Here is an 11,316-nt window from a genome sequence, read left to right on the forward strand (position 1 = left end):
GTACACTACATACTATGGCAATGATAAACCAATCAGAGAACCTTATGAAATATATGTACACTACATACTACGGCAATGATAAACCAATCAGAGAACATGACATTAAACAGAGTACGCTTAACCTACGCCACACGTAAAAGACTTTGTAAATGTCTTTGGTAGAGTCTCCAACAAGTCTAGCATTATTGGATCAGCCCATGTTTTCTCCTAATGTACTGTCCGATTGTGCAGATTGTAGCCACTAAATCCTGTTCTTCAAGGAGAGGAATGGTTTGGTCTTCTGCGAGTGCAGTCTATCAACACTTTGCATTGTTTTCTCTCCCTTGAAAGCAAAAGAGTGCTCGGGCTTTCTCTTCATGAAAAGGCAACCTTGAACTTTGCTTTATGAATAGCTCATAAGGAGCGACTTAAGAACAACAGAACAGAGCGGAGCTTAGTGCCAGACAATTGGACTTAATGCCACAATAATCTAATCAGTTGGCTCAGGATAGGAGGTCATGGGAAACTCTCACTTCCAAGGTGAAAGAAATTAGTGCTCGCTACTGGTTGTATAAGTGGGTCCTTTGGATTTAACCACTTGTGGTGTTATAGTATCAGATGGGAACCGATTTGATAGTACAACCTTGGTTGTTTCGTGGTCAACAAAAATATGAAGTTAATTGTGGGCGTGCGATCTGTAGCTGATAAAAAGCACAGATGGGTGTTGGGATAATGGTGTCTGTTATCGTGATTATGATGTTTGTTTGCTAATCGCTAAGGCGTTCAGCCCTGGAAGTAGGTCTGACATGGAGCAAATAGTGTCATGAGGAGGAGAACAGTTGTTTGGAGTCCACCTGATCTGGATACATACGCTGGGGTTGGGGGTCAAGGTTCGGGTGTCAGATGTTGAACCGCTCCGGGCGTATCTCCTTAAGAGGAAAGGCCTGTCTAGAAAATGTTGTTAAAAACATATTTGAAAGCTTGAACGCCCCTTCTCCCGCTCCAATTTAGAGACCTGTTCTCTGCTAAAGACGCCACGGCTGTCTTTGTGAGCCACTGGTGACGGGCAAGATGCGTTCAAGTTCAGGTTGCCAACAACCGGCACCAGCGCTAGCTTGTATTTGTATCTTTAGGCGAAACATTGAAGTCAACCAATCAGAGGATGGGAAAATGCTGACATCACTGTGGGCTAGCTGATTCTGAAGGCCCGAGGCAGATTAGATTCACATGGCAACACATAGAAAATGAAATCTGATTGGACACACACTATGTATTGAAGATAATTATAGACTGTTGGGAATAAATTAATATAATTTTATGAAAGAATTTAACTTTATGGGTGGCACGGCAGATGAGTTGTTAGCGCGCAGGCCTCACAGCTAGGAGACCGGAGTTCAATTCCACCCTCGGCCATCTCTGTGTGGAGTTTGCATGTTCTCCCCGTGCATGCGTAGGTTTTCTCCGGGTACTCCGGTTTCCTCCCACATTCTAAAAACATGCTAGGTTAATTAGCGACTCCAAATTGTATGGTATGAATGTGAGTGTGAATGGTTGTTTGTCTATATGTGTCCTGTGATTGTGTCCTGTGATTGGCTGGCCACCAGTCCAGGGTGTACCCCAGCTGGGATAGGCTCTAGCATGAATGAATTTAAGTTATGAATGTCGACCATGGCTTGTGCTTGTGTTTACTGAACGCTTTTGTTGATACTCAGTAACTCCAGTATTTGACGAGATTGGTAATCTTTGCTTGGTAGTGCCATGTTTGCACTGTTTTGGCTTCTTCTCCAGTGAATTAGCAATACGTGCACCGCGTGGCTAACCGTTTCAAGCTAGGTCAAGTTTGTCGTAGTCTTTGGATTTTTTTGAGCTAAAAATGAAATATCCTGGCTTCAACATTTGGTCATTTAAGTGCTTGTGGTTTAAATAGTCTCCTTTGTATTCCTAAAATTTGTTTTGCTGGGCTTTTAGCTAACCTTCTTCAGGCTATGTACTGATATTGCAACATTTTCATCCAGTACTTCATGTACTTCTATTGGGTTATTTACGCTCACTCATCAATGGTGAACCTCAAAATCTTTGATGATCATCAAGCACATGTCAATCATTAAACACAATCATGCATTTTTTTAAAAAAAAGTACCAGGGGGACAAATAAAGGGGGTTCAGAGGGCAAAGCGTTGGATTGTATTTCCAACACATTTCATCATGCAACAGAAGAATCTTTGTACCTGCTGCAAGTGTACAACAAAGAGGTGTCAAAAGTGAAACGGGATCGGCCCTCTATGTGACAAAGCCAACCCCCCCTCCCTCTTCAGTTATTCGTTATGGCCGCAGGGGGAGGCCAGAGATGACACCGACGACGAGCGACTACAAAAAAGCTGGCAGACGCGGCTGGACCGTGAAACATGTTCCACCAGGGACAGAAGGCTTTCACTCACCTGGCCTTTGGTGTGGCCTCATGTTACCGGGCTTGTGGTGAGCCTCCACCCAGTCCGCCTGTTGCTCCATTGTCCTGGGTTGCGGTTACACACAATGGAGGACTAGAGCAGGGAGGCCAGGCGTCGGGAGCGGGAGCCACGTTTTGGGGCTTATTGTTCCTTGTGTATCTTTTTCGAACTAAATTGAGCGAACGGGGCTGATCAAAGGCTGCGGATATCATTGCTTGGCTGCAGGATCATCGCTCGGGAGTTGTGAAGTGGCCGTGTAGGAGGAACAAACGACGCCGTAGACAGACGCGCACTCGATCAACTTTGAAAAGACGCACCTGGACCGTGTTTTTTGAACTGCACACTCACATCCATCTGTCTTATTCAGACATCTCATAGCCTTTATGACAACTTTTGTTGTGTTTTGCACAATGCCAGTCAAACTGAGAAAAAAAAGGCCAGCAGTGTGTGTGTGTGTGTGTGTGTGTGTGTGTGTGTGACACAATACCGGCAGAAGACCTGGCTGAAATCCTAACACACCCCAGATGTGCTTAAGCCCAAAATAAGCAAGAGCTGAATCTAGTAGGGAGTCCTAGTTCCAAAGACGTAACCATAATCCCTCACTTGCACTACGGCCATAATGGGACACGGTGGGATTAAAGCGGATCAAAGAGTACAAACTAGAACCTCATCACCAGATATAGAGCACAAGACGTAGAACAATTATCATGCACAGACTGAGAACAAACTGGAACTGGCTTTTTTTTTCTTGGCGGGGGGAAAGTAAACAAACAGTTGAGGACATAAACAGTAACTTGAACCGAAGCCTCTACGCCAGCTATCTTGCATGCAATGCAGCTGTTTTGCTACAGGGGAACGCACAAACACGTGTATTGTACGGTGAACGGTTGGAGACTCGGAGGTGCTTGGAGATGGAGAACAGCCCACCCGCAGGTGGTAAAGTAAAGCTTTCAGGGGTGAAGGGTCACAGACAGCCGAGTGGTCACACACGTGTCTGAACACTATTTACAACCAGAGAGGCCCGGCGAAGACCACCTACTACTACTCTTCCCACTCAGAGATAATGTCTGTCAGCAAAGAGTGATGCGCGTTATGACCCACTAGAGGGCGATAAAGCTCTTATACAGTGGCACTGCAGGCTCAACATGCTGAGATTTTTTTTTTTCCCCCCCATGATACCTGGAATTTAAGAATTTAATAGTGTTATATGGAAGTTTTGGCCATATTTGCTATACTAAGTTACATTTTATCCACATGCTGTAATGAATAAGTTAAGGAAGACTAAGTATTGTTAAAGAAAGTATTTTTCATTCATTCATTCATTTTCTACCGCTTTTCCTCACGAGGGTCGCGGGGGGTGCTGGAGCCTATCCCAGCTGTCTTCGGGCGAGAGGCGGGGTACACCCTGGACTGGTCGCCAGCCAATCACAGGGCACATATAGACAAACAACCATTCACACTCACATTCATACCTATGGACAATTTGGAGTGGCCAATTAACCTAGCATGTTTTTGGAATGTGGGAGGAAACCGGAGTACCCGGAGAAAACCCACGCATGCACGGGGAGAACATGCACACTCCACACAGAGATGGCCGAGGGTGGAATTGAACCCTGGTCTCCTAGCTGTGAGGTCTGCGCGCTAACCACTAGCCCGCCGTGCCGCCCGAAAAGTATTTTTTCACTTGAAAAATCAACTGTTTGCCACTCTTACTTAAAATGGAATGGATTATGTCGCCCTCTGGTGGACGATGAAGGTCATAATAATCATAATAATAATAGCAGTCTTGTGTTACTGACAGTGGAGGACAGATGTGGAGTGCAGGCGAGTTTATGGGCTCCTTTCAGCACAAAGCAAACAATACCGCCTTTGGTGAGAAACAGGAAGAGGATGTAGAACAAATGCATCACAGAAGGGAAGCAGCGAGATGCTTCCAAAGAATGCATGAACGTCACAGTCAGTCTTTCCCGATCATAATTATCCATTTGTTGTTTGAGGCAGCAAGCGATTACATGGCTGCTGTGTCTTATTGCACCACCCTGCAGGCGCTCCGGCTTTTAACATTCTTCTTCTGCATCCTCTTTTGCACGGTGGCACGCCGGTGTATTTAGAAAAGCTCCTAACATAACACCAGGTGAACTCAAAGAACTCAGACTTCTTCAAAGTACCGAAATATTTCTGGGGAAAATGACTCTACAAGTCTGCGGGGAAGTCTTTTGTGTAATCCTGCAAAGAGACTTAGTTGTGTTTGTTGCTCAGGAAGTGAAAACCGTACAGTAGGTACCGGCAATTATAATGTTCCTAAGTAGGACACAGCACTCTGTCAAAGCAGCTAAGGTGAAAAACATCGTGCAGTGCCCTATTTTTCTCCCAAAAAAAATTAATGGATTCTTTCTTTGTTCATTATGACGAATACTGGGGGCGCATTAGGGGAAAAAAACAAGCAGATTTCAAAGATAAAGTCGTAAATTTACCGGAAGAAAGTCAAAATCGGGCAATGCTTGTTACGGCTAAGTATTAAAATTCCGTATTTTCCGGACTGTAAGTCGCACTTTTTTTCATAGGTTGGCTGTTCCTGCCACTTATACTCCAGAGCGACTTATAAATGTTCTGACACCTTTTCTGTTCATGTTTATTTTTCGTGTAGCTGAATAACCATTGTGTTAGTATATCTTGATTCTCTATTCTTTTATTTTTAGAACTTATTTTTAGAATATGTGAGAGAGAGTAATGTAACATAGCATGCATGTCTGAAATAAATTAAGAAAAGAAAGAAAGAAAGAACTTACCTTCCAAGAGGACGTAATGTCTGTTTTGGTCAAGTAGTTTGTAAAATAAATTACCCGCAAAAAATGCAACTTCTACTCCAGTGCGACTTAAGTATGTTTTTTTTTCTACCTAATTATGCATTTTTGGCCTTGAGCGACTTATAGTCCAGAAAATACGGTAATAGGGGAAAACAAGCAGATTTCTAGAATAAAGTCGTAAATTTACCAGACGAAAGTCAAAATCAGGCAATGCTTGTTACGACTGAGTATTAAAATTCCGTATTTTCCGGGACTATAAATCACACTTTTTTTCATAGGTTGGCTGTTCCTGCCACTTATACTCCAGAGCGACTTATAAATGGAAAAAGCTTTCTGTTCTGACACCTTTTCTGTTCATGTTTATTTTTCATCTAGCTGAATAACCATTGTGTTGGCATATCTCTATTTTCTATTCTTTTATTTTTAAGTTACCTTCCAAGAGGACGTAATGTCTGTTTTGGTCAAGTAGTTTGTAAAATAAATTACCTGCAAAAAATGCGACTTATACGCCAGTGCGACTTATGTACGTTTTTTTCTACCTAATTCTACCTTTTCTACCTAAAAAATACAGTAATCGGAGACTTCAAACATAAAGTAATTTGACATGAAAATACTTGAATTAGTTGTAATTAATTCCTAACGTTACAGGCATTGCACTGTATGTGGCCTTTGGGCACGTGGAGGGGGGGTGAGGTAAGGAAGACGGAAGTGAGAAGGGCTAATGTGTTTGTGCTCAAGTGCTCTGTTTTGGTTCCACGTTATAAATAAAAGTTTGCTGGAAGCAAGAGGAAACTTTTCGTCCTTCCCGGAGAGCGATGCTCTATTTTTCCCTCTGACACATATTGTATCGTGAAAACACATCATCACATGATATCTATATATATGTCATCTGTTGGACAATTTGCTCTTTGTATACATTACAATGTAAACAACCAAGTTAGTGGTGGCCTAAACGTTGGCCTACACTTGCTGAAGGCTTAGTTTCAATATAACCGAGTACTCTACTGTCAGACTTTCAACCGAGGGAATATGCTACAATGCTAACAGGAGCACCAGGAATAAAATCCAATATGAAATACTCACATTTAGGCCAATGTTAGTCGATGTAAATCTCACAGTAGTCCTTGCGTGAGTACTCAAATAACACACGGCATGCTGAACATTATTCTTTCAGTTGCTGTTAGAAGTCCTAATCTTTTTGGAACTCCTCTTAACGCTCTGTAATAATTGATTATGATTTATTTGTGAATTACACCAGTCTGGATGGCTACATGTTTGAAAGTGGAAGTGGAATAATTTGACATCAAACGCCCCCATTATGGGAACGTAGACTGAGAACAAAGCCGAGAACCGGACTTGTTGCAGTACTGTTACTTTGGGGAGTTTAGGTTCTTGAGCACGGCTGGTTAGCACGCAGGCCTCAGAGCTAGGAGACCCGAGTTCAATTCCATCTTTGTGTGGAGTTTGCATGTTCTCCCTGTGCATGCCTTGGTTTTCTCCGGGTACTCCGGTTTCCTCCCACATTCCAAAAACATGCTAGGTTAATTGGCCACTCCAAATTGTCCATAGGTATGAATGTGAGTGTGAATGGTTGTTTGTCTATATGTGCCCTGTGATTGGCTGGCCACCAGTCCAGGGTGTACCCCACCTCCCAGTTGCCCCGAAGACAGCTGGGATAGGCTCCAGCACCCCTGCGACCCTTGTGAGGAAGAGCAGTAGAAAATGAATGAATTAATGTAATATGAAATCATATAGGAGCTGCATGGGGGCTGTGATTGGCCTACGACCAGTCCAGGGTGTACCCCGCCTCTCATCCAAAGACAGCTGGGATAGGCTCCAGCACCCCCGCTACCCTTGTGAGGATAAGCGGTAGAAAATGAATGAAGAAATGCTAGGTGGACCTAGGCAGGTATCAGGTGAGTGAGTGGCTGCTGTTGCAGACCTCACAGCTAGGAGACCAGGGTTCAATTCCACCCTCGGCCATCTCTGTGTGGAGTTTGCATGTTCTCCCTGTGCATGCGTGGGTTTTCTCCGGGTACTTCGGTTTCCTCCCACATTCCAAAAACATGCTAGGTTAATTGGCGACTCCAAATTGTCCATAGGTATGAATGTGAGTGTGAATGGTTGTTTGTCTATATGTGCCCTGTGATTGGCTGGCCACCAGTCCAGGGTGTACCCCGCCTCTCGCCCGAGGACAGCTGGGATAGGCTCCAGCACCCCCGCGACCCTCATGAGGATAAGCGGTAGAAAATGAATGATCTTGAGCACAAAGCCTGGGTTGGTTGAGCTACTTTTGTCTTGTCGCAGTCCAAGTAGACAACAGAATGGTTCAGTAAACATTCATTCATGATGGATACTCGTATTGACTGACACGCCGGTCACTAACTGTGCTGCTTAAACTCAAGACAAATTCACTCCTATATGGACACATTTGTTTTTGTTTACACCCCTGAGCAGGGAATAGACTACGTTGACAGTAATTGGACGGTGGAGCGCAGTGTCATGTGCTGGCTTCGGGCAAAGGAAGCAAACTTCTATCGCTTGGCAATCCTGTCTGATAACTGGAAGCCATCTCTGCTCAGTTGGCGTCATCCTGCGCCTACTGGTTACATCATCGCCTCACAGTCTGTGTTAAAGTTGGTGATGATGCAGAATGACAAGCTTCTCTGTTCCTGCTCTATGTGGGATACGTTTGTATTTCTGACCGGTAAACAGTCCAAGTTGAAATGGTCTCACCATCGAGAGTTTAATTATCTCCACAGATTCAGGGAGGGAGAATGCATATAAACATGACACACTGTTCATTCTAATGTAATATTATTTAAATTGCATTTCAGATGATGATTGTGGACTCATCAAAATTGGCATTCAATATTTGATAAGATATTAGATAAGATACGTATGCCTTTATTCGTCCCTCAGTGGGGAAATTTGCATTGCACAGAATCAGTTAAGCAGTACAAAAATACACAATATAAAAAAATAGACAATATAAACAACCCAAGTATTAACAAAGTTTTTTTTTATGTTATCTTATTCTGTGGTTGAAATAAGTCATTAAAAGCCCCAAACAAATATGAAATCCATGTTAGTGATGAGACCACAGCTGTATGGCCTGCATCCTGGGATTTCTTCATTCTGTCTGTTTTTCTGGTGCTTTTAGCCTGATATAAGTGTTTTTTTTTAAAGGCGCTTGAGGCTCATAAAGCTCATAAAGCTATGTGTTGTGTACACATGATCATCCCATCCATTCCCACTGGATCAGCTGGTCATCACGGCTGTGTCGCTTGAGCCAGGATGCAACTGAACCCCAGCCAGGAAATACACATCACCGTCAAGGCAAGGAAAGCGACTCATACTCTGTTTGTATGCTATTGATTTTAGTCACTGGTTTTAAAATCATGCGTGTGTGCATGTGTACTGATGTGTGTGGAAAAGGCTTACTCCTATCTCGTTTTCTTTATCACTGCATATATTGGGTCTTCTTCTTGGAACTATGGATCGGTATTCTCGGAAATGATCTTAATCGATGATTGCCTATCAACATTTAAATGGTGAATTTGTGTGAAATTTATATTCCTTCATATAATTCCTTTACTGCCTTGATTAAGGGCTGCACGTCGGATGAGTGGTTAGCGTGCAGACCTCACAGCAAGGAGACCAGGGTTCAATTCCACACTCTGTGTGGAGTTTGCATGTTCTCCCCGTGCATGTGTGGGTTTTCTCCGGGTACTCCGGTTTCCTCCCACAGTCCAAAAACATGCTACGTTAATTGGCCACTCCAAATTGTCCATAGGTATGAATGTGAGTGTGAATGGTTGTTTGTCTATATGTGCCCTGTGATTGGCTGGCCACCAGTCCAGGGTGTACCCCGCCTCTCGCCCGAAGACAGCTGGGATAGGCTCCAGCACCCCCGCCACCCTTTTGAGGATAAGCGGTAGAAAATGAATGAATTAATTCATCAGCGGTCTAGCGGTTAGCGCGCAGACCTCACAGCTAGGAGACCAGGGTTCAATTCCACCCTCGGGCATCTCTGTGTGGAGTTTGCATGTTCTCCCCGTGCATGCGTGGGTTTTCTCCGGGTACTCCGGTTTCCTCCCACATTCCAAAAACATGCTAGGTTAATTGGCGACTCCAAATTGTCCATAGGTATGAATGTGAGTGTGAATGGTTGTTTGTCTATATGTGCCCTGTGATTGGCTCGCCCCAAGACAGCTGGGGTAGGCTCCAGCACCTGCGACCCTCGTGAGGAAAAAGCGGTAGAAAATGAATGAATGAATGAATGAATGAATGCCTTGATTAAATCATCAAAAGTGCTTCAGTCAAGCATAAAGTGTAGCGGCTCTGAGTGAACGACTTCCTGTTGAAATGCACAATAAATGCATTTATTATTTTATTTATTTATTGAAATGCATTTATTCATGTCTGCTAACATGAACATGACATGCCATTTCAGCCATACTACACAGATGCAGACCTTCTCCAGCCGGGGGAACCTGACTCCATCCACGTTTCGGCAGTCTGCTGTAAGTACTGTGTACTCTAAATACTACTGTAATGACCTGAATATAACCAACTACATTTGTAACAATTACAACATGCCATCGTCACATTCTCCACCCTCCTGACATCTTGGTGGCAAAAATGTACACGCACACAAATGATAATACTAAACAGCCATTATTGTTAGAGCCCTTTAGACATGAAATAATATCAATAAAGTCACCTTTCCGTACATATTACCCAATATAAAGCTATTTAAGATGTAAATAAAACTTCAGAGTTGAGTTTTAGCTTGTTGTGGGTTATTCATTATTGTGCCTGTTATATAATACTACTACTACTACTAATAATAATACCTTAAAGGGGAACTGCACTTTTTTTTGGAATTTTGCCCATCATTCACAATCCTTATGTGAAAGATCAATACTTTAATATAATATTTCTTTCCCTTTTCTGTGCATTAAACATGAGAAAACAAGTTGATGTATAACATTAACAGAACGACTTTCCTAGGGGTATCGATTTAGTCCAGGAGCTTATGCTACCGCCGTCAACAATAAGAGCATAGATACAGCTACGGCACTTACGATGTCTGCTCTCATTGGGATGGCTGTGTCTTCCAGCACAGGACGTTAGCTCCAATAAAAAACACTGACCTTGTTGAGTCTTGAAATGAAGAGCCCGGGATACACTTTTTCGCCTGTGAATGACGCTAAAAGGGGGGTTAGCGACACATCCTGTTCGTCCGCTAGATAAAAATAGTTTTTCATGTTAGCTTCTAATAATAATATCACTGTAGATTGGTTAATATATGTATATGGAACAATGTTGGCCTTTTTTAGTTTTCTAGTGAGGGCTTTCATTAATTCTCGACCGCTTATCCTCACGAGGGTGCTGGAGCCTATCCCAGCTGTCTTCGGGCGAGAGGCGGGGTACAAATAAATAAAATAATAAAAAAATAATAATAAAAAAAAATAAAAATAATAAAAAATGATTACAATGGGGTAAAAATAATTAAAAACCCACGCATGCACGGGGAGAACATGCAAATTCCACGCTAACTCGACCGCCGTGCAGCTCTGACATGATTCAAATTTGCTTAAATATGCTACGGTATATTCATTCATTCATTCATTCATTTTCTACCGCTTTTTCCTCACAATGGTCGCGGGGGTGCTGGAGCCTATCCCAGCTGTCTTCGGGCGAGAGAAGCGGGGTACACCCTGGACTGTTGGCCAGCCAATCACAGGACACATATAGACAAACAACCATTCACACTCACATTCATACCTATGGACAATTTGGAGTAGGAATTAACCTAGCATGTTTTTGGAATGTGGGAGGAAACCGGAGTACCCGGAGAAAACCCACGCATGCACGGGAGAACATGCAAACTCCACACAGAGATGGCCGATGGTGGAATCAAACTCGGGTCTCTAGGTGTGAGGCCTGCGTGCTAACCACTCGTCCACCATGCAGCCGGGACGTCTGTTGTTAGCTAGCTGATATGAACTAGTACGTGTTCATGTTTCACATAAAGATTGTGATAGAATGAATGTAAACTGTGATGTAGCGAGGGA

This window comes from Doryrhamphus excisus, linkage group LG10 (genome assembly GCF_037039965.1).
Source record: "Doryrhamphus excisus strain RoL-2023G ecotype Guam linkage group LG10, RoL_Dexc_Guam_v1.1, whole genome shotgun sequence".
Lineage (NCBI taxonomy): Eukaryota > Metazoa > Chordata > Actinopteri > Syngnathiformes > Syngnathidae > Doryrhamphus > Doryrhamphus excisus.